General features: G+C 43.5%; 1 pseudogene; it reads right to left on the bottom strand.

Moving 5' to 3' along the window:
* Positions 1-14,738: 14,738 nt before the first annotated feature.
* LOC130209560 (protocadherin alpha-C2-like) lies at positions 14,739-21,104 on the bottom strand (annotated as a pseudogene).
* Positions 21,105-23,203: the final 2,099 nt, after the last annotated feature.

The raw sequence follows: 23,203 nt of genomic DNA, 5'->3' as shown, positions 1-23,203 counted from the left end.
AACACTAGTGTGCAGTGTCATAATACTATCTGTATATTGTTTTAACACCGACTAGAGTTGCTGAGCTATGTAACACTATAGGGGATTTAAAATTAAACTCTGTATTTTACTCTTGTAGAGTTGATTTATATATATATTTTAACACTGTCGGGAGTTATAATCCTCAATGCTATATATGGTACAATTTTACTTTGGAATTCAGTATACTCCTAGTATTTAATTACAAAGAAGAAAATCAATACAAAAGTTTGTTCAAATAAAATTGTATTTTCAAGCCCACCACAAACATAGCATTACAATAACATTTCTTAAATGGCAGCCTCAATAGTACAGGTCACACAAAACAATAGCACGGGTCACACAACATGGCACAATGTATATTTTTCATCCATCTCATTAGATAACTGTTTATCATAGGGTCTATAATAAATCAACTCATCAATAGAAACAACATAAAATGAATCATCCCTCTCCTTGATACAATAAGCACTGAAGTGACAGTGACAGTATTTGTTGAAACAGTGTCCCGGTGCAAACGAATAAGGTGTTTCTTGAACCCTGAATAAGTGCAAAATAATATAAAACATTCCGGCTGTCCACATTTCAAACGTAATGTCTTTCCTGGATATAAACCATGGTAAAATCTCAAATGCTTACAAAGCAACATAGAACTTCTGTGGTGTAACTTGCAGATAAAACAAATCAACATATTTGCATCCAAGGATGTGCGTCACCTCAGATACTTGTGTTCAGCAGTCTTGCTCTGAGCTCCTTCACACGAGGACTTTCTTTGGTAATTCCCACATCAATGTTGAACAGTTGTTTGGATGAATGTGTAGAAGCTGTTAAGGGATTCGTGGTAGTGAACACTGAAGATGAAGTGGGCCTTAAAGAGTTCATCGAAAGCTGCCAGGGACTTCTGAGCCTTGCAAGGGATGGCCTTGTGGTCAACGATGACATAGAATCTTTGGATGTTGTTCTTCTCTTCACCGACACACAGGAGGATGGGTTGTCCTGGTTCCAAACTCTCAAGGAAGGTCTCAACACTGGCGCCAATCTGGAAAAAACAGAAGCATGAGGAACTATTTTAATGGCCCACTATATTACTAAAAACATATGTGCCTCTTCACAAAAAGAGGCATTGCGAATACAACTAAATAAAGAAGCATATTAAAACATTGCATACCCTCAAATATCTCACAACAAGTTTGATTGCTTGATGCGAGCTAATTTTAGGACTCTTCTTGGGTCCTTTTGCAGTAGGGGGAAGTAGGTGAACCAGCAGTAGGATGCTTGACAGGTCACTGTCCCAGCCTAGGGGGAAACCAGAAGAAAGTAGAAGATTTAACAAAGACTTACATGTGAAAATAAATATATCCACATTATGCTCAGACAAGATTTCTGAATCAGGCAAGTAAATTAATGTTTTAAAAAGATAATGAGCGATGCTTACCAGACACATCTGAGGAGTGATGCCCAGACAACAAAAATTTCTCTTGCTCTTTGGTCCAGCTTGATAGGTACAGGTGGTTGAGCATCTCCGAGATAGAACTGCAGTGTCGCGCTGGACTGTCTTTATCCTTCAGGCCAAATAACCAGATCCACTGTCAGCATCATAGAAGTGCTCCTAAAAAATTCGAGAAGAAAGAACAAAACTAAACATAACTGATGGGTCACAGCCAAACAAGGCAAATTCAGAATAACCTCCCTGCATACATTGGAGTATAAGCCATTCATTTACAAACTTACATATCCATTTGTTGATTAAGGATCCCCCAGGTAAGGAAATAGAGTGGTAGTGCCAAGAGCGTATTTTGTTCGCACATAGGTTGGTGGGATCCTCCTTTAAAAAGTAGAAAAACATATTATTTTTCAAACTTTAAAATTGTAAAATGTCAAACTAAAATAAGTATTATTATCAAGAAGAAAGCAAAAAAGACAGACATCTCTAAAGTAAACTATATTAATGCAAACAAATGATTTGTGTTATCATGATAACTATTAGTCTTTTTGTTTACAATTCCCGTGGCTTCTTTTGCACTGATCATACATTCGCCCGGTTTTCCCATTGGCTAATTAATTTGTATAACTTAATTGCTTTAATATTTTTGCTCCAGAAATGAGATTATATTTTATATATATCATTTAATAATGTGACAGGGTTCTGTAACAACTGCATCTTATGCTATGAAGAAAAAATAGATTTAAGGTGGGCACCAGTGAACATAAAATGCTTCCCCATGAACTTCAATCATGTCAGCCACCAGTAGGTTTATCATATGTCGCCGGGTACCATCCGTCAATGTCTTTGTTTTGTCATATTCATGCAACACTTTTACTCCCCCTGGCTTGGACTGAAGAACATCTCTCACCATCTAAAAATAAAAAGAATCAGACAATAAGTTATCATGTTAACCTTTACGGCAACAAGAGCACTGCTCGTTTGGACAATGTCTTTGGGTTTCAGTTTTATTAACAAATGTAATGTGCTATATACCGCTTCAGCTGATTCCCTATCGTCGTGGGTCCTTTTCCTCCCACCATCGTTCTCAAGAGTTATTGTTGCATCAGATGAATCAGAAGGCACAGAGGATACGGTGTCTGACACATTCGACTCAAAGGAAATTTCTGCTAGATCTGGTTGAAGCACAACTGCAAGACAGTTCAAAGAAATACACACAAAAAATTGGTTATACCGTCACAACTCTACAATACTAGTCAGAAAAACAGCTCACAGTACATTACAGTTCATGATCCTCATTTTTCGCTAACAAAGCTAAATCTTACCTCCAGACTTTTCTGTGGACACATTGACGGTAAGGTCCCCTGCTTGTAAAAGTTCCTCAAACACATCTGCATCCACCTCTGTCCCTGATTGATCCGTCAAGTGCAAGTCTGTCTGTAGAGGAAGACCTAACTTTCCTATTACTGAGAGAATATCAGATTTAGAAAAATGGTCCTTTGTAAACTTCTATTGACACTTTTATTATTATAATGTCTGAGCAGTGTGCAGAATATGTGATATAAATTCCCATCATACACCAATTGTCCATTTTGACTTGCTCACAAGACATAACAATTGGTCAACATAATAAAAACAATTGATAGGCGAGGCAACCAAACATTACTTAAATTAATATAAAAAGACACTAACATGAACTGACATTCAAGCAAATAATTTGTTTACTCCAAACAGATACAGCTGTGTAATAAACAAGTAATACCAACCTCTCAATAAATGTATTGTAGTCTTCATAGCCTGCTTCGGTTTCTGCCACCTTAACATACTTCTGACTTGAACCAAATCTCACCTTGACCAGCATATTGTCCTACAAAGAAAGAAAAAAACATTCATGAAATGTCTAAAACTCATGTTTTGTTTTCCCCTTGCCTTTTCTATGCCACCTGGGGTCGACAGTGTACAACTAAATCAAATTAATGTGCATCATACTTGTGTGACTAATAATTTTAAGTCACTTAAGTGAACGATGGGAGAGCTGGGCGCTCCATGCAGTCGCAGAAGTCAAGGCGCTGCCACTCTCCCAAAGTTTTCAATAGCGGCTCTGTTAAGCGCTTTACCCGACGAACGTGTCCCGAGGTCGGCCGCGAAACCGCCAGGTTACCCGCCCGTTATGGAGGACATTTTTTAGATTTTCAACCCGCCCAAAGTGATCGAAATTCGGACCCCAGACTTGGGCAAACCACGCCGAATCATGGAGCCACGGATAATCTTTAATTCGACTGGAGGAAGTTTTCCTTAAGCGGGTCCATAAATCGCTGAACCCGACGAAAGCGGGTCGCGCATTCTCCAGGTCAGGACATTTTTGGAGTATGAAAGGGGCTTAAAAGAGCCTGACCTTCTGTTTAGCTAACTATGTGTCGGCCAGAACAGCAAGCTTGCACATCTCTTTACGTCTCCATTGTGCAGACATGTTTGTCCAAAGCATGTTTTAATTACTTTACTCCTTCTGACATTTGCATTTTTCCGGTCACGCATTATATCGATACACACAAATGCTAGCACAAGTTCTTGACTGTACACTACAGGCTAGCTTAGAACATTAGCCACATAGCAGCCCTACCCACAGACATCGACACACGGACATACAAAATAACTTAAATTGCAAGTAGATAATGTCCACATGATAATACATTGACTTTCCATGTATTTCAAATAACTTCAGTTTAAATTTGAACCAAAACTAAGAAAGTGCAAAGAGCAGAGTGGAAACGTGGCTTACCCCGAAAAGTCCCGACACTAACAGGAAGTAAAGCTAACGGAACAGTGAGATTAATGCAGTCAAAATAAAATGCTCTTGACATTTCACGACAACCCCCACACATTTCTCTTTATTTAAAAGTGTCTAACCTTAATATGAAGCCCAATAGACTTGTTTAAATAATTTAATTAACACATGTGGGCGAAATGGCAGTAATAAACGAAAAGAAAAGAAAATAGTGGACAACATAGTGTAGCGACCCTGGGTCAGGAACGCTACGAGACGTAGATGGCTTATAGGGTGTTTATTCAGAGAACATAGAACAAGCTACTGTTGGCCGTAGCCTACGCCAAAACCCCCGCAAAACGCCGTGAAAACCTCCAAACCAGCTTCACGTCTGCTCCGGGTCATAGCTCTGCTCCGAACGAGTCGTAACACAACAACACACACACAACAACACTCGCTGTCCAATCACAGACACGCCTCACAGCTACCAGCTCGTGAGACGTTCACTTACATCCGGAACATAACATTTATAACATAACATTCCCTCAGTCCGTTACACTACCCTCCCCCCACAAAGTCCCTCGCCCTCGAGGGGGCAAACAAAGTCTCTCAGGTGGCCAGGGGGCCTGCGGTTCCTCTGAGGCTGCCGTCGGCGCTGGGGAGAAGGAAAAGGGGTTAAGGGGACGCTGGGACCAAGGGCAGGGGACGGGAAGGGAGGGGCGGGGCCAGGGACACTAAGAGCCTGTGAAGGGGCGGGCGAAAGGCTGGGCCCATTGGGAAGGGTTTGGGGGGTCGTCTGGGCTGAGTCCAGGGTTCCCCGTGCCCCAGGCTCTTGTCCTGATGGGGTGGATGTGCCCCGGTAGGGGGCCAGCCTGTCTCGATGCAGAGCGACTTTCCTTCCTCGTGGTGGCAGTTGGACCCTGTACACCACCTCTCCAAGTCTCTCCAGGACTCGGCAGGGCCCCACCCACTCACTGTCGAGCTTTGGGCACCTGCCCTTCTTCCTCTGAGGGCTATACACCCAGACCAGCTCTCCGACTTCAAAATGGCGTCCTCTAACGTGCACATCGTAGTTCCTCTTCTGCCTTACGCCCGCACTGCGCATCTGGTTCCTGGCAAACTCGTGGGCCGACTCCAAGCGGTCCTGGAGTTTCCGAGCATAGTCGAGCCCCGGGGGACCCGCAGGGGCGTCAGGAGGTTTCCCCATCATCATCTCCCCTGGCGTCCGGATTTCTCTGCCGAGCATGAGAAGGGCAGGAGAGCAGGAAGTGGAGTCCTGCACCGCAGACCTGTAAGCCATCAGCACCAGAGGCACGTGGTCGTCCCAGTCGCGCTGATGTTTAGCTGCCACGATGGCCAGCTGTTGTGCCAGCGTGCGGTTGAACCTCTCGACCAGCCCATCGCTCTGTGGATGGAGGGGTGTCGTGCGGGTTTTGTGGGATCCCAGTTTGTCACACATGGCGGCGAAGACACGGGACTCAAAGTTTCTGCCCTGATCTGTGTGGATGACTTCAGGGGCCCCAAATCTGCTGAACATTCCCCCCACCAGAGCATCCACAATCGTCTCTGCCTCCTGGTTCGGCATGCAGTACGCTTCGGGCCACTTAGTAAAATAGTCCATGGCAGTGAGGATGTAACGGTTGCCCCTCTCTGAGTGAGGAAACGGTCCAAGAACATCAATCCCCACCCTCTCCATGGGACACCCAGCCGGAAACTGCTGGAGCTGGGCATGAGATCTGTCTGCAGGGCCTTTCTTCGCTGTGCAGCTCCTCCACATCCCGCCTATGTTGGCCCCAGTAGAACCCCTGGCGGAGGCGACGGAGGGTCTTCGTAATGCTGAAGTGACCAGATCCCGGAGCTCCATGCATTGCCCGGAGCACTGTCTCTCTCAGAGCCCTGGGCACCACCACTTGCCACCGTGTCTCTCCAGTCGCCGGCTCTTTCCACCCCCTCTGCAGTACACCATCACGCAGTCGCAGGGCTTGAAAAATTGACCAGAGTCCCTTTGTGGCTCGAGAACACATGGTAACCTCTCCCCAAGGTGGTCGCTGTTGGGATCCCACCCAAGCGAGCACTGGCCTTATGTCGACATCCTCTTCCTGTTTGCACCCCACTCTGCTGCGTCCACAGCTGTCAGTCCATGGCCTGCTGGCGTGCCCACCGGTCCCACGGCAGCACATTTCACACCAGGTTGCAGCCGCTCTTCTTCCTGCGCCTCTCTTTTCTCACAGTAGTTGCAGCCATTAGCGCTGCAAGGCCGGCGTGAAAGCGCGTCAGCATTTCCGTGGCGTGCCCCCGGTCTGTGGACCACAGTGAAATCATACGCCTGTAGCTCCTCAATCCAGCGTGCCAGCTGGCCTTCTGGCTCCTTAAAAGACATGAGCCACTGTAAGGCAGAGTGGTCGGTCCGGACTGTGAAGTGGAGGCCCCCAAGGTAATATCTGAAATGTCGGATGGCACAGACCATAGCAAGCAGCTCCCGTCTCGTGACACAGTAGCGGCGTTCAGCCTTGTTGAACTGTCTGCTGTGATACGCCACCACTCTCTCCCTTCAGGAGTCACTTGGGCCAGCACAGCACCTGCGCCTGCATTACTGGCGTCCGTGTCGAGGATAAAAGGCAGGGTGAGGTCAGGCGGTGAGAGGACTGGGGCCTCCACAAGGGCTCTCTGCAGTGAAGTGAACGCTGCATGGCACTCCTCTGTCCAATCAAACACCACCCCTTTTGCAGCAGGCGGAACAGTGGTACAGCTATGCAGGAAAAACCCCTCACAAACTTCCTATAGTAGGAGGCCAGGCCCAGGAAGCTTTTCAGGTCCTGCACAGTGTTGGGGTAGGCCAATCCTTCACCGTCTGCACTTTATCATCCATGGTGCCGACACCGCCCCAAGCTTGTGCCCCAGAAATGTGACCTCCGTTGCATGAAGGAGCATTTCTGTGGGTGCAGCTTTAGACCTGCTGCTGCCCAGGAGGCCAGCACCCGCCTCAGGGCCTCGAGAGCCGCCTGGAAGGAGTCACCATGCACCAGTATGTCGTCCAGGTACACAACACACTCCTGCCGAGGGATACCAGCGAGTACCCTGTCCATTAGCCTCTCGAACGTGGCAGGAGCATTGCAGAGGCCAAACGGAAGGACTTTAAACTGCCACAAGCCCCCATTAGTGATGAAGGCAGTTTTGGCCCTCGCTTCAGGGCTGAGAGGGACCTGCCAATACCCGCTCCGAAGGTCCAAAGAGGAGTACCAGGCTGACCCTGCCACCGTGTCGAGGGCCTCGTCGATGCGTGGAAGGGGGTAGGAGTCCTTTTTTGTCACTTTGTTGAGGGGCCTGTAGTCCACACAGGAACGCCACGCCTCCTTCTGCTTCTTGGGGACCATGACGATCGCCGAGGCCCAGGGGCTGGTGGAAGGCTCGATGATTCCGCCGCTGCATCTCTTGCAGGGCTTTGTCTGCCGCAGCCTGCCTGGCCAGTGGGAGGCGTCGAGGTCTCATCCTAATCGGCCGTGCATCTCCTGTTTCGATGTCATGCTGGATGAGATCTGTGCGGCCCACATCGTCCTCCGACATTGAAAAACAGTCCTTGAACTCAAGAAGCAGCTGCCACAACAGGTCTTGTTCGCTAGGAGTCAGACCACCACAGTTTGCCTGCCAGACCTCCTTCACTGCCAAGACTCTTTCACGGTCGTCAGGTGGAGAGGCGTTTGTCACCTGTGTGTGTGGACTTGTAGCTGGCCGGACAGAGGCTGGGGGTGGGTGCAACTCAGCAGCTGGCAGGGTGGAGGGCAGTGTGGATAGCTCATTTGAAGGGATGCAGCTAGGGGCAGCATCATGTGTTGTCTCAGCCGTCAGTGTGGCAACGGTGTGGGTCGCAACACAGCCAGGCCGGGGTGGCTGGCGCCACATCTGGATGACATGACCATCAGGGAACGTGAGAGTTCCTCTCTTTGTGTCGATGACACAGTCCAATGCCCCGAGAACATCCAGTCCCAGTATACAGTCCTCCAGGTTAGCAACCCACACCGGGCAGCGGATAGACTTTTTCCCCAGGCCCAGAGTCACTATTGCTTCCCCAACCATAGGAGTTCGCTCCCCGGTGACTGACTGCAGTTTCACGATAGTGGGAAAAATATCAGTTCCATTTGTCACCACATCGGGCCTCACCAGGGTTGCTGACGAACCTGTGTCTACCAGTGCAGAGCAGCATGTCCCTCCAATGGTGAGCATTGTATACCAACAGTCTCCTATCCATGTTCGACCCAGCACCACTAGTCGCTCTAGCTGACCATCAAAATCCTCCGGTGGTCTGGTTGCCCTTATTTGGTCGGACGGTTGCGTAGCTTCGTTAATTAGAGGGGGCTGCAAGTGCCAGGGGTCCGCATCGTCCCGATTATGCGGTCCCCGGCTCGTTTCCCTTGTTCGCGGTGGCACGGGGGCAGTGTCGGATCAGGTGGCCAGGCTGGCCACACCCCCAGCAGACTCTTGGTCGTGGCTTGTCTTGCCTCTCATCTCTCGAAGTGGCAGCCCTCACTAGCTGGGTTAGCTCCCCCACCCAGGCAGGCTGCGCCAACTCCCTTTCCGTCTCACAAGCAGCGCTCCCTTTTGGTGCTTTTTCAACCACTTTACCCATGGCGCCAGCACACAGCATCTCTCTCTCCGTTGCTGACTCCAAAGCCTCCTGGAGCGACCCAGGGTGAGCGAGTAGTGTCTGGATGCGCAGGTCAGCTGGCAGCAGGGCCTGGAGGAAATGGTCCCTCGCTAGCTCACTCTGGATGGACGAGGGCATGTGGGCGAGGTGCGGTGAACAAGCCCTCAATGTCATTAGCGAGCTCCTCAGCGGCTCCTCTGGCCGTCGCTGTCTGCTGCATAGTTCAGAGCGGAGCAGGCTAGTGGCAGAGCATTGTCCAAATCGTCGCTTTAGAGCCCCAATTAGTGCATCATAATCACTCCGATCATCAGGACTCAGCAGCAGCAGGCTTGATAAAGCGTCACCCGTGAGGCACATCGCTAACTGGAGAGATTTTACTTCAGTGGACCATCTACTGGCATGGGCTAATAGTTCAAATTGTGCATGAAAAGCTTCCCAGTTGGATTTACCGTCATATCTGGGGGTCTTTATTGTGGACGCAATAGCTTCTCTCCGTGTCTCCGTGTGCTCAGTCATGTCCCTTCCTGCGGCCGCAGTTATTCCTCACGCCGCCATTTCCCTCAGCGGCGGCCCGAGTGGCCAAAGCCAGCCTCCGCAGCCATCCTAGCGGTCATTTCTTTTACCCGCCTCGGTGCTCCGTCGTCTGCCAGGCTCCGGCTGCGCCGTCAATTCCGTTCGCCACTTTCTCCTTCCCGTTTAATCTTGAGACGGCTCCCGGCGTCATGTTTCTCTCCGTTGACGGCGTTAGCCACTTAGCTTCTCTGCTGCTACCTCGCGTGGCGATGTTGATGATAGCGAAAGTTTTACTTGACACCAAATGTAGCGACCCTGGGTCAGGAACGCTACGAGACGTAGATGGCTTATAGGGTGTTTATTCAGAGAACATAGAACAAGCTACTGTTGGCCGTAGCCTACGCCAAAACCCCCGCAAAACGCCGTGAAAACCTCCAAACCAGCTTCACGTCTGCTCCGGGTCATAGCTCTGCTCGAGCAGTCGTAACACAACAACACACACACAACAACATCACTCGCTGTCCAATCACAGACACGCCTCACAGCTACCAGCTCGTGAGACGTTCACTTACATCCGGAACATAACATTTATAACATAACATTCCCTCAGTCCGTTACAATAGGATAATTGTTAACCTGCCTTCAAAATAAATGTCTGTGCTCTACCATTACAGAATTCTTTAAAAAAATTACAATTACGGTTCATAATATAACGTGATTGCAACGTGTGTTGATTATTCTAATTTCTTAATGAGAAGAAATATCACTATTCATCCTACTTGGCTAACATCACAGTCTTTGGCTAGCTAAACATTCTTTTTTATGCTATTCGGTTAGCTAAACATGCTGAGCTGGATAGCTAGCTAATGTTAGCTAACCATCAAGGATATACCTTTTCCAACGTTAATGTTACCTGTAGAAATACACACTGAAATACACACTAGGGTAGAACATTTAATGAAGAGACATATGCGGAGACATACTTACACAGGTATCATCCTAGTCACAGTTGGAATGATGTACTCTGAACATGTCCAGTCCACAGAAAAGAGTCTTAAGGTGTTTGTCTGGCTGCGTCAAACAATCTCCCGCCTCTTTCAAACATGCAGCCTTCTGGGGGATGGGTAACACTAGCTGTAGTGTAAAATCAACACTGTAGAGTTGTTTGCAGATTATGCCATTTGACTCCCTGTATTAACACCAACTCATTTTGAACAATAACTCTCTTGGAGTTGATTAACACTAAACCTGAGTTGAAATAACTCTATATTTTAACACTCAACCCTAACACTGAACATCCAACACTTTCGATTTTGCTGTGTATGCAGCACACTCTGCAGTTGTTGTCCCAATATATTGAAGAGGTGAGCAGCGACATCTCATGGATCGAACCTGCACATGCAGCTGTGACGAGCCCACCATATGTCTGCTCTGATTGGTTCATATGTCAATGTGCCTCATGCTGCTGCAGTGCATGGGATAATGCAGAATAAACCATGACAGATAATTACAAATAACAATCACAGTAACGGCACCAAGGAAACAAAATGGCAAATAAAGTAAAAGAAAAAAGAAAAAAAGGATCTTCACACCCCTCCCAAATTATAGACAACCTATTGTTTCTGGAATTAGGTCACGAGCGCTGCCGCATTGTGCAACACCTCCTCCCATTTGTGCTTCCATCATTTTCCGGAACATACTATTTTAAAGCACCTCATTTCTGTTTCTGATCAGGCCTTGGTAGGCAGATGTATCGATAATATTGAACAGAGAATGTTCATCGGATGTCTGCACGCTGCGGGTGCTGCACTGTAAAGTGAAGGGGGGCGGAGGGGTATGTCAGAATATTATATTACAGGCAGCTTCAGCACACTGCGACCTCCAGCGAACAGACATCACGTTGTCATGGCAACGCAGCTCTAATGGGCTAGACACTGCCCATGGTGCTGAAAGCAAGCAGCGCTCAGCAAGGAAGGAAGCAGAGGGGGAGGGATGCAGGAGATGTGAATGCTGCAGACAAAGAAAGTCAGCTGTTTTCACAAGCCCTGATGCTGTTCATTCTCTACTACAATATGTAATCCTCTTAAAAGGTATACATCTCCCTTATGGTTTAATACAAAATAATCAAAGAATAATGTTGTAATGAGGAAAACAGAAAAAGAAACGTGTAAAATATCACTCATAAAATCATGTTTATTTCTTCAGTACTACAAAAGAATGCACAGCAAATAAGACCCCAGTTTTTAATCATAAAACAAATTGGGGCTGTGTGATGCACATGTGTTAGCCTATACTAGTGCCAGCTGCTGGTGGTTCTATTGCTTTGTTCCTCAGTGCTGCATTGTGCTGTGTATCAGTGTTCTCGTCCGCCAGTGCACTCAGGCAGCAGACAGCAGCAGTGTGAGAGTCTCCACTGCAGGAGGAGGTGAGAACAACAATGTCCAAGATGCCACTTGGCTCTCAATAAATAATATTATCTATACTAGCCCCCATGTAAAAACCTTTTATCTTATCATCATTACAACTACACACACTTCTTAAGTGCTACTAACAATTAAGGGTATTGGTGATCAATCAGTCCAAATAACTCATCCTGCATGTGAGCCTAGCTGCCCTGCTCACACATGAGCTGATCTCTCTGGGGAGATGATGTCATGTCTGTGTACATGTAAAGGCAGAGACAGACACACTCACACCCTTTTGTAAAAAAACGAAATACAAATATTCCGCTACTACACATAACTTGTGGCCTTTAGCTCTACACATTAGAGCTTGAGATGAGTTTTAATATTGTGTTTCTTCTAAATATGGCCATGATGTCCTCACAATGTGCTGACTGTGATCAGTGCAGACGGTCTAGGGCACTCAGCCCGGGCCATGAGAGGTATTGTCATGGACTTCCTGCAATTTAATCTCTTTCCTGTTTTGACGCACACATATTGTACACTTGAATTACTTTCACTGTAAGAAAATCACTTTCCTCATTGAAAGAATGATGCTTAGACTTAAGATTAAAACTGACTATATTAGACGAGTATACTAGTCCCATACCCTAGTGTTCTGCACCCCTTGGTGTTTCTCAATCGGATCAGAAGTGGATATATGTGTATAGAAATGGAATATGTAATGACTGAAATGCCTTGTACTATAAGTGAAGCTGTGGTGGAAAGAGAGTGTTATCTCCTGGTATTTGAACTGGAGATTTCATATGAGAAGAAAAGGTCTTTAAATGTTCAAAGCTTTTGAGGATAGCAGAGTATTCAAATCAGACCTTCTCCCATTGTTAGAATTTGGAAATGTTATATAGATTATAATTTCCACCCGTGCACCAAGTGACTTGTTCTCAGAAAAGGGAAAAGGTTGATTTGATGTTGAAAGACATGCATGCCAAGCATGCTACTTTCATAGTTTTCATAGTAAATAGTGTTTTAACAGTGTGAGCTCAGTGTTTCAAACAAAGGTTTCTATGAGACTGAGTGAGTAGAGCAAAAAGTGATGAACGGAGAAAGTTTGTGTGACGCTACTGTTTTGATCATTTGAATGCAGGGTGAATATTTATCACACAGCATCAAAGAAATTGATTTGAATGAATTGGACTTAAAATGGCTTTCGTTATTTACTATTTATTTTAGAATCTCTCAGTAAGTAAAGAAATGTTGCAGGTTTTAAAGTTAAAGTCTGGTGGACTTGTGTATGAACTGCAATGCTACTGCAAAGACACAATGCTCAGTGTTCTTCTTCAACCGTTAGGTGGAAGCACAAAGAGAAGTGTCCGCCTTTGTGCAGTAGCTCTTTCATTTTTCAGACACGTCAAGACCACTTACAGTAAAGCCAATTGATTATTTTGCTGAACTAGTTATAGAAGGTGAATCTAATAACAACCTGATAATTAAGAATGTTTTATTGAACTTTTGTTAGAGATGTTTTGTCATTATCATCCTGCTTTTTGAATTTAGTATTGGAGGATTCAGCCATTCAGCAGTTCAGTAAAGAAAAAGCATAAACCAGTAATGTATGTATTATTTGCCAAATTCTATAGTATTACTACACTTTATTTGATAGATTCCCATGTCTTTACTCTTTATGTCTTGTAGAACTTAAATATGAAACACTGACATATTTATGTGAAACTTCAATACTTACATTGTTTGTAGGGAAATCCAGAATGATCACTTCTGGAAGCAGTGGGGCGCAGAAGAGCTTTGTGGACACCACTTGCATGCACACACACACACACACACACACACAAGCGCCAAGCGCACACACACGTACCGTATTTTATTATTATGTTTTATAATGAAGGTTATTGTTCCGGTTGTATTGCCATATTACTGTAACACTGTTTCAGTATCAGAGAGAGATAATGAGATACAAGTGAAAGCCAGAGCATCCTGGAAGAAGGCCTATTTTCTGGAATAATTATAGTTAAACCCTTTCATAGTAATTTTGTGGTTTATCACGGAACAGTGAGCTTTTGAAAACACATCACATACAGAATACTGTAAGAGGCCATGTGGTCCGTTGCTCTCTTCGAAACACAGTTACTAAGAGCCGTTACAAATGGTCAACCTGTCACTCACAGACATTGAAAAAAATATATTTCTGGGAGAATTTCCTGGTCCTATGTGAGGTCCTGGGACAGGGATGTCGTATGTGTACAGATTGTAAAGCCCTCTGAGGCAAATTTGTAATTTGTGATATGGGGCTATACAAAATAAATTGAATTGAATTAAAAAATAATCGACATAATATTCTGCTACATTACACAAGACAAGCTGTCTTTCTACTTAATACTTCAATAGTGTGAATGCTACAGTGCGTCACATTCTCTGATAACATATACAAAGCCATAGAACATTGCCGGCTAAAACACATTCAACAACTTCTCCTTCAGTATGAAAACACGTGTGAGGTGATTTTAATATTTGGCACAAGCCGACATGTCGGCTGGACCAGCAGTTTGCAGTACAGATGTCATTTAATTGACTGTGAGCCAGATGATGTTGGCTCTCTGAATCAGCAAATATAAACTGTATTGCAATTCATGCATTCAAGGATATTTTTTTTCTATAAAGTTGCTTTTGACAGGACAATCCTGCTGATAAAGTGAAACTGTTCGAGCCTTTGATTATCTTAAAAACTATAGCTCAATGTTTTCCAAAGTGAAAGAGAACTTTAATTAAGTTATTTTAGCTGACAGCGGTGGAACAAGCATTGTGATTAAGTAAAGTAGGCCTTTGATTTATTGTCCTCACACATGTTTGTAATAGATTAATTGACCTGCTGTGTGAACTGATATTAAAACAATTTTTTACAATAATGCAGCAGTACCTTTGATGCAAAACTCAAGAGATTCACAAGTTCACCATTAAGTTTAATGTTCTATTTAGTCTTTGTAGTTAATAGATCATACAGACCGCAGCGTACAATAAGCTCACATATTACACCTTACACCATAAAATTACCACACCACTGTACAAAAGCACTTTTTGAAGATGTTTGACTGTGAAAGATTACAACATTATACAAGTAATGCAATGTGAGCTGAGCTAAAGAGTTTGACTTCATGGTGATCGTTGAAGTGTTTTACATAGTTGGCCCATAAATCTGATGGGACAAGAGATCCACTGTATTTCTGTTCCGCATTGATATTGACAAATGAAGGCATATTTATAGATACAAATATATGCTGTATATCCATCATATCTGTATACCTATTTGGATGTTGCATATGCAGATACACACAGTAGTCAGAAATACAGATCAGTACAGCTTTCATTGGATGAAAACAGTATTATAAATTAAACACTGTCATTCATAGAGTTTTCATGTTGTTACACAATCTCAGAAGACATTGAAATGAAATAACATCCAGAGTTTGGCTTTCAAAATAAAAAAAGTGAAAGTACACGGTCATGCTTGTGATGTACATATAGTCGTCATAAGTAGATATCAATCAGTCCATTTTCGAACACTCACTGCATTCCCTTGTGTTTAGGGCGATCCTCTCAACTCCTCCCCAGTAATGTCCAAGTGAAGGTTCAAGCACACTCTGAACATTTTAAACGGGAGTAAACTTAACTTTCTGGATCCATAGTAAAGTATTATGCTGTTGCACTTCTTTATTCTGTTCTCATCATTGTTTTGCAAAATACTAAATGGTGAGGCATAACTATAGAAAATGGATTGCTCAATAATCATAAAATACCTAAAGCTATCACAATACTTGATTATTCCATGCAAAAACAAACCGAAAGGCAGATAAATAATTGCTGATAGCCTCACATTTATCAGTTTGATGTGCTGGCTAATTTAACTCAATCTCTCAGCACTCTCATATTTAGGCCTTGCTCACATGAAGCACAACGTCAAGTACAAAACATAAAACTGCTAAAAGCTACCACATCTATAAAATACTGATTTCCTTTTTTTCCATACTTTTACATTGAAGGTTGTTGCTTTTCTGACATTTAGTTATTTGTGCTGTTTCACTTCTTAGTTAACTTCAATATTATACATCAATGTTGTTATGGGGCAAGACAAAGCACAGAGGCTAATCATGTAATCAACATGTGTATCTCTAAAAGGCATTTCAACAGCTCTGTGTCCACTCTTATCGTCCTAGTTGAAGCTTTTTTTAAATATCCACATGTGCAATTTTGCATCCAGTCTTCTTCTTTGCAAGCATCTCCTCTTGCTATTGGATGTATGATGATCTTGGAGTGAGGTTGAAGCCATGCAGTCTTATCGTGCATATTCAATAGGCATTGTTGATTGGATTTTCATGTGCTTTAAGAAAGAGAGGGGAGAGGGCTTGGTCCTTAATCAGCCACCGTAGTCCATTTGGTCTTATAGCATTACAACTACACATTATGAGACGCAAGAGCCGGATGGACATGGGGGCGTTAATGAGCTGGGGTCGGTCCTTTGCTCTGTGAAGGATTCAAACCAGTACACAGCTGGAGGCTGGGCCTTACGTGGAACTGCTGCTGCTGGATGCCTGCCAAGGAGACAAAGAATTAGATACATATGGAAACAAACCACAGCACTGTGACTGGCCTAAATGACACATCTCATGCAGGCAATGGCTGTCACGCAGACTTCGGGGCTTCGGGCAGAAGACAGTGGGTGGAGGGGTTTGGCAGATCCTTGATCATGTAGTGGTGAGGTTGCAGGTCTATCAATGAATACCATGCTCCAGTATTATGTGAAGGAGAGTGGTTGCTAGGCAACTGGGTGACTGGTTTCACTTTGCGGCTCTCCTGCACAAAGAATTAGGTCACGATTCACACTACAACAGAGAGTAAATTGTCATCCTGTGAACTAACCCAGTCATACATCAACAACACAGTCCAATCCAACATATAAACATTCACAAATAAATAAATAATAAATAATTCACCTTAAGTTCAAAGGGTGACGTGGGAACACATATTACATGTAAATAGTGTTTTCTTTAACCTGCCGGTGTATATAAATAAGATGTGCTCATAACCTCTTAGTGATTGGTCAGTATGGGATGAACACTAATAATCTTAACATGCACAGGACCTTTTTGAGAACATAGTGATTTCATTAACAGCATATCAATATGTCCTTGATGTGTGTAGTAACCGGGCTTTAAAGCACATTTCAGATTGTGAAAAAAGCAAAGCCAGCAAATTTCAAATTGGAATTTGAAGTGAAGGATTTATTGTTACTTTGATCAATGACCTTCAGGCTTAGCAGCATGTTGATGTTATTATGTTGTGTTGGAAGATGACAACTCTATGAGCCGATGATACAGGTATGTGCAGGGACTTAACAGATAATGACCGTGACAGGAATACTGTTGCAATATGTCATCTGGACCACTACTTCTGATTATCTGCTAAACTGACCAGTGTCAGACTCATTACATTATCATGGTGATTTTCATGACCTAATGCCTTTGTACACCAAGGTCAATTAAAATCATAAGGACTAAATTTTTAGGCTTTGAGAAGGGAAATAATCATAAAATAATAATCTACTAATTACTTTAGTTAGATTGCATTGACACATTTGAGTGGTCTTTGGTGATGAGGCTGTAAAACGAGTAACAGTATTAAAATGTAGGCATGAAGAGCTTAACTTGGGAGATTTGACAAGCCACATGTTATAAAAACGGAGTTACCCTTTGCTATTAAAAACAAACAAACAGATATACTAAACCAGACAACATTTAAAAAAATAGATCCACTGAGAACACACAAATTAAATCTAAGTTTTGTAACATCAATCATAAAAGGGAATCCAGGATGGAGAGTGAGACTTGTGCATACCTCCAACTGCAGCGTGGACATTCCTCATTTAGGATACTTAAGAGTGGGGAGAAAGAAAAACAACAAGCAATTCAACAGTCAGGTCATTGCAAGCACAATAAAGGGGTATTTGTGTATGTATCCATATATAATCAGAGTTAATTAAATGTTTACTTTGAGAATTACACAGACTAAGCATGATCAATGTGACACTTGATAAAAGACGCAGCTTGTCACAATCCGTTCTATGAAAGTAGGTCAAACAGTTTTATACTTAGTTAAATCAATGTCTGTTCCTTCAGCAGCATACTTACCATCTTCGATAGATAGATAAATCACAATAAATAATCAACTGGTGCTGGGGAAAAAAAGGTTTACTAAAAACAGTGGGTTTAAGATATTCATTTCAGATATGTAGTCGATTGTGTTTTCATTCGAGTGAAGAAAACGAGACACAACTCTGATACACAGGCAACGAACCGAAGTCACACACAAAACGGTTTGAATGAACAACCTGTGAAGCAGGTGCTGCGTTGTAAAGCAACAACACAACTTAAAATACGAACAGCAGCAATATATTCTATAAGTATGTTGTAACTTAATTCTGTTATCTGTTCCTCGGGGTGGTTTCAAAAAACGGTTATTTCTTTATTGACCAGGGATTTTTGTTCTTTATTTGAATCAGAAAAGTAATTACATTTTTTATGATGATACACGGTGCACTGATTTAGTTGTTCTTTTTGTCAGAGTATCTGGTATGATATGTTAAATGCATGCATTAATTGGTTGAATTTAGAATTTAGTTTCTCATTTGAACCTACAAAATGTATAATATGTGTGTGTATATATATACGCACACATACATAATTCTAAATTCAACAACAAATGCATGTATTTAACATCATACAAATGTGTATGTATACATTGTTGATGAAAATTCTCTTTAAAATCACTTTTAAATGCGTCACATAATATTTAGTGCAACTGAAAAACATTGCCATGACTTTCTCTCACCAAACTGATTTTAGGAATATGGGTTGATTTAAAGTGCTATGAAAAGGAGCGGTCGTCTGTACCTGCAGAGTTGAAGCCGCTGAGTCACTAGTGTATGTCAGTCCTGTGCCTCTTGGTATGCTGGACACGAAGTATCTGGAGCCCTTTGGCACCGGCTGTCTAACCACCATCTTCCCCTTCCTGGTCTCTGCTAGAAACAGACTGTACCAGTAGGCATCGTTGGAGACCAGCGTGGAGTCTGCGATGGTGGAGTTCCTCTCACTGAGCATACTGTTCCTGCAGGGAGGAGCCGCTTTGCTGGGCTTGGGTTTCTGACACTTGAGCACGATGGTGACCAGAATGGTGATCAGCAGGAGAAATGACACCGAGCCCAGGCCGATGACCAAATACAGGTTGAGGTCTGAGAAGATGTCATATTCCAGAGGCACCTCCGTCATGTCCGAGTAGGCCTTCACGGCCGTCTCCACTGTGGACAGCTTGATGGTGACTGTAGCGGAGAGAGTGGGCTGCCCGTTGTCCTTTGCAACAACAACCAGTCGCTGGTGACGCGGGTCTCTGTAGCTGAACATCCTCATAGTCCGGATCTCTCCGTTGTACTGATCCAGACTGAACAAGGTGGCGTCAGTCACTTGTAGAAACTGGTACGTAATCCGAGAGTTGTGCACCGAGTCGGTGTCCAAGGCGATCACTTTGGCCACCAGAGAGCCTTTATCGGTGGATCTGGGGATCTTTTCCTCCACCACCGAGCCGTGTGCGCGCCACGGAGAGCGATCACAGGGCGTTGTCGTTCTGGTCCACTATGATGATGTGGACCGTCACGTTGCTGCTGAGTGGAGGAGAGCCAGAGTCTCTGGCCTCGATGTGGAAAAGAAACTCGCTCTCGATCTCATAGTCAAAGGTTTTCAGTGCGTACAGATTACCGTTCTCTGGATTGATGGAGAACAGCATGGACATGGAGGTGTTGGCTATCTCCCTCTCCAGGATGAAGTACACTAGGTACTGGTTTTCATGGAGGTCAGGGTCAAACGCAGTGAGTGAACTGAGCAGGGCCCCAGGTGCGTTATTCTCCATCACACGTATCGTATAGAATGACTGAGGGAACTGGGGAACATTGTCATTTACATCCAGCAGTTCTAACGTCATTGTTTCATTGTCAGATAAAGGAGGAGAGCCTCTGTCCGTCACAGTGAACGTGATGTCATATTCTGGGACCTTCTCCCGGTCTAGTGGCTGTGACACTACTAACTCATAATAGTTATCAGAGGACTCCCTCAGTTTGAAAGGCATATTATCTGGAATATGAAGGTCAACCACTCCATTGTCCCCAGAGTCTTTATCACTGACACTAACTACAGCTATCACTGTGTCTATCGGTTCATTTTCTTTTATTGGACTTTGAAATGATTTAATAGATATTTCTGGATGATTGTCGTTCATATCTGTCACCTGAATTGACAGTGTACACTGTCCAGATAAGGAGTTAGGCCCCTTATCCCTGGCAATTACTTCCATGTCATACAGCTTAAAGTCCTCATAATTTATCATCTCTCTCACTCTGATTTCTCCATTCTCTGGATTCAAGTTAAACACCTGTTGCGTTCTCTCTGATGTATATAAACTATATACATAAACTATATCAGAATTTGAACCTTCATCTAAATCAGTGGCGTTTAGTTTTATTACTAGACTGCCAATCGGGGAGTTTTCCATCACATCTACAATGTATTTGTCTTTGTCAAAAGAAGGGGCGTTGTCATTCACGTCAAGCACGCGAACAATGATGCTGGCTGTACCTGTGCGCGTGGGCACGCCACCGTCCACAGCAGTGAGAATTAGATTATGAACAGCCTGCTGCTCTCTATCTAAATCTTTTTTCAGAATCAAATCTGCAAACTTAGAGCCATCTCTTCCGGTCTGAATCTCGAGTTTAAAATGTTCATTTGAGCTCAGATGGTAATCTTTCACAGAATTTGTTCCAACATCTGGGTCCGCAGCATTATTCAATGAGAACCTCTCTCCAATGGGGCTTGATTCAGAGATGTCCAAATCCATCGTTCCTCTTCGAAAATGAGGAGCGTTGTCATTAATATCCATAATTTCGACCTCGATATTAAACATTCGTATTGGGTTTTCAATCGTAGCGTCTAATTTAAGAAAGCAATATGTACTTGTTTTTAAGGGGCACAACAACTCTCTGTCTATCCTCTCCAGAATGAACAGCTCCCCCGTGTCTTTGTTTATATCAAGATATCTCTTATTGCCCACAACGTCGACGCGCATTTTTCTTCCCGTTAGCGTCTTCACGTCTAATCCCAGATCAGTTGCTAAATTAGCAACGACAGAGCCTTCCTCCATTTCTTCGGGAACGGAATAGTGGGTGACGGAAGATACCGTGTTCATCATGGCAGCAAGAAAGAGAAATACTGAAACATACCCTCTCCCCATTGAAAGTCCGAGATGATGCGCCATCATGTTGATTCCTTTTAGCTCTGACATGTGGATAAACCGCTTTATGAGACACGAACAAACGAGGCGAGGATCGGAAAAGAAAAGGTGCATGTGTGCGGACACAGGAGTGACGTCATATAAATACAATATCTGACTGCTGCTCCTCCAATAAACTTCCGTGAAAACGTTGACGTTATCAGTAAACATGTTGTGTCGGAGAGCAGCGACGAAAATAGTCTTGTGTCAGCCTTTGCACCTACAAAAGTATTTAGTTTTAAACTAATGTGGTTAGGCAGACGAAAGGTAGCCTGCAGTTAAGGACCCAGGCAAAAGGGACCGAGCTCATAAAAAGTGGTGTGAAGCTCACCTGGGCTTTTCTTCCTGGGTAGTCATCACCTGGAGCAGCTGAGAACAGCCTTGTTAGGGGACTCATTTGGTAAACTCTCCTTTCTTTTTGTGCATGTTCCAAACGCGTGATTTTAGAAATGTGTTATGTTAAGTTAATTGTATTAAATCATGAATGTGTTTGTCAGTCTTCATGTTCGATGAGGGACATTAACGTGGAGGAAGTAAAACTCCAGAAAACTCACTTGCATGTTTTCCAACTGGGGAGGGGGGGGGGGGGGGGGGTCTGTGTTCCATCAGAGCACTACTCTTCGATACATGTTGTTATGAAATGTATTTGTACATGTTCCTTTTCTATATTAATGTTTCTTTTGTATTTAAACAGTCCTCAAAGGAGCAATCACATTTTTCCCAGGCCTATTGTGTTTTAGTGTCATTTTTATGGTAATAAATTGCATGGGCCTTTTTATGTTTTTATTTGAGCTTGTTGGGTTTTGTTCTGGGCTGAAGGGGGGGGGGGGGGCACAGTGAGCATCCATATATTTCACATGGGCACTTCATTATTGTGCCACGTATTGTGTGTTTGCTGTCAGCAGATACATTTTATTTGGTTCGTGTGACTATTTACTGTTTGTTATTAAACTGCATGCTTGCCTCAATGACAGTTTAGCCCTACATGATTGACGTTATTTTTTTCTGCAGTTTGGATTTATGTATGAAACTATAGTTTATGCATATCCCTCAATACAACCTATATTGTTGGTATAGTCTCTGGCTCCAGTTCCCCCTGTTTGTTGTGCTGTACATCACCAGGTCACTAAAAAGGGGTGCGAGTGTTTTGTATGACTGTTTCGGAAGCTAGAAATACTACTTATGTTGAAGTTTATTTCTGTTTTCATATTTACATTTATTGTGTGGAAAGTAATCTTCAGATTTTGTTCATTATATATTGACATTTCTTTAGAAAACTCTTTGGTTGCTTGTTTTTCACAAGTGCACGCTGATTGTAAGAGATTATGCATAATAATATCCTCTTTCTTTTGCGCTCTTAACATAGTATGCACATGGGTGTGCATGAAAACAATGACACACATGATTATAACAAGTGTCCGTGTCATTCATAATTGTTGCTTCTGCCATTTACTTGTAATTTAATATGATTTCATAATGTCAGTGTGGCCCAGGTCTGACCTATTTATTTTCCCCCCGATACCAAAATAATGTAGCTTTAAGAAGGAAAAAAAGTACATGAAGAAGAAGAGTATAGATTTTTCACCAAATAAGTTATTACATTTCATGATATTGTATTTTAGAAGCAACTATCTGCTGTAGCAAGTGTAAGAATATTTATCCAGCATGTCGATAATATGCTAACTTTTTCTACATGGTGGATCATTTCAGGACAGATATCCTAAAAGAAGTGAAAAGGCGAGTAATATTCTCAAGCGCTGATATGACAGGTATAGGATTACAATTGTCACTTGTAACTTGTGAACTTGATGTATATTGACGAATTGTAAAACATGTTCAGTTTGCCATACCTGCAGAGTGGAAGCCGCTGAGTCACTAGTGTAAAATTTCTACCCCGGTTGACGATTCTAATTTCGTACAAGATCTCTCACTTAGCGTCAAAGATCGTCGTATTTGTCGACATACTAACCTTTCCCGGTGAAGATTTTCTTCAGCGGTCTTCGCACAATTTATACCATTATTTCCTCGTGATTGAGTGCAAT

Source organism: Pseudoliparis swirei, chromosome 19 (genome assembly GCF_029220125.1).
Source record: "Pseudoliparis swirei isolate HS2019 ecotype Mariana Trench chromosome 19, NWPU_hadal_v1, whole genome shotgun sequence".
Taxonomy (NCBI): Eukaryota; Metazoa; Chordata; class Actinopteri; order Perciformes; family Liparidae; genus Pseudoliparis; species Pseudoliparis swirei.
The sequence above is the reverse complement of the archived record's forward strand: the minus strand, read 5'-3'. Positions and strand labels throughout refer to the sequence as shown.